Here is a 1846-nt window from a genome sequence, read left to right on the forward strand (position 1 = left end):
GCTCCATCCCTGGCTCCACGGCTATCCCAGTGGCATTGGTTGTTATCAGCAGCCTAGTGTGGCGTGAAGTGCATTAAGTGGAATCTCCTAGGCCTAACCTTGTGGTACATTAAACCGATTTTAGACGCACTCTGAGATTTTGGGGCAGCAGGCGGCATTCGATGAGGGAGGCCTTTTGTGTGTGTCTTGCGGATTACATTGAAAACCGGATGGCAAGCTTGACACGATGGTATTGTCACAATATACCCAGGAAAACACTCAATAACATTTTTCGATACCACAAGGAAGTTTCACCCCAGATTTAACAAAATAATTTCAGATTATCATCAGAGGTTTCATTCATTTTACAGATTATGAACATTTCTTTACAAAACCTAATAATAAACGAAGGGTACAACAACACAATACCTAAAGTCACAACAACTTAAGTTAGAAGAGCATAAAAGTTGAACTTTGGATAAATTGTTGTGGTTAACATTTCTGATAACTGGTTAATTATTCAGTGGTATTGAAATGGGAATTTTCCTGACCTTGTTTAATTTAATATCAGTGTTTATTCTCTATTAATATTTGAGTATTGATACATTTTTTTTTCTTTTTGACAACCTTAGTGAGGATTTGAGTAAATTAAAGAAAACTTGAGATTGGGCCGTCTCCGGACCAGTTCAATCAGTGGTGATCAGTGCTGCCACAGGGTCGCTGGGATATCGGCTTAGTGGGAACTGTGGCACATAGTGACCGAGCCCGGCAACCATCAGATACTAACATTACGTGTAGTAGTCCAGCTTGCTCTCTCTTGCAGCCTTTCACCACACGGGCGCTAGGATATTTCCTGGTGGCAATCTCGTGCTTTTGGACGACTGTGAACAGCGAACAGGAGTTGGCGGTTTGCTGATTACTAACTGTCAGGATTTGCATACATACATCCCAGGTCTGCACAAGCAACTCACTGGCAACAAAATCTAGATAAGATTGGCAAAATATTATATAAAGACCTTGCCTAGATGATAGCTAAAGTATATGTAACACATTTAAAAGGGACCAGTTGTCCTTTTTTCCTTATTTCTGTCATTTATTGTTACAATAAGCATTCATCAGTCAATTTTAGTGTCAAAATTGGGAAGAACGATAAAAGAAACTGCTGATCTACTGCAGTTTTCCCACCCAACATAGTTCAGTCTATAGCATGAAGACGATGAAGACAAAATCAAGTCCATCGATGCCATCGAGTGAAAAGGATGGTATTGTAGGAACAGGAAAGATGGCAGGCGGGGAGAAGATAAGAGTTCATTGCTACAGATGAAAGCAAATGCTGAAAAATAAGCCTCAGATAGGGACCAGTTCTCAAAAATGTGAGCGAAAGCACAAACACACGCTTGGCCTTATAATATTATTATTGCATATCATTTGAACATTTGCTCTCTCTGTGTATCATTCTGTTTAGGCTAATTATCTCATCATTTGTATTTGTACGACCTATAAAATATGAGTATGCCCAGTGGGTGTAGACACACTGTAGCCTACCAAGAAAACACACTTCTCTGGATAGAGTCTGACCAATTTATCAGGCAGCAGATATTAGCCATTTGTCCATCTATTGGTATCGCCAGTTATATCAGTCATTAAAGGGAAAATTTAAAAAACTGAAGTCGAGACTGGAGAAACACCCTTCAACCATGTTATGAGTGTGGATGTTGACTAGTTTGTCCACCAGAGGGCACTGTTTGTAATACCACAAACACGTAAACATGTTATTATAGCACATAACAAATATTAACTCCTGTATTGTTGGTCTCTATAATTCACCATAGCCTCATTGGTCTGTCCCATCCTTTTTTTTTTTTTT

At 39.3% G+C, this 1846-nt stretch overlaps 1 protein-coding gene across 3 annotated transcripts in view; it reads left to right on the plus strand.

Moving 5' to 3' along the window:
• asap2a (ArfGAP with SH3 domain, ankyrin repeat and PH domain 2a) overlaps positions 1 to 1846 on the plus strand; it is a 55072-nt gene that overhangs the window by 22336 nt on the left and 30890 nt on the right. The window lies entirely within an intron of this gene.

This window comes from Pundamilia nyererei, unplaced genomic scaffold (assembly GCF_000239375.1).
Source record: "Pundamilia nyererei isolate P.nyererei 1_Seehausen unplaced genomic scaffold, PunNye1.0 scaffold00010, whole genome shotgun sequence".
Classification (NCBI taxonomy): domain Eukaryota; kingdom Metazoa; phylum Chordata; class Actinopteri; order Cichliformes; family Cichlidae; genus Pundamilia; species Pundamilia nyererei.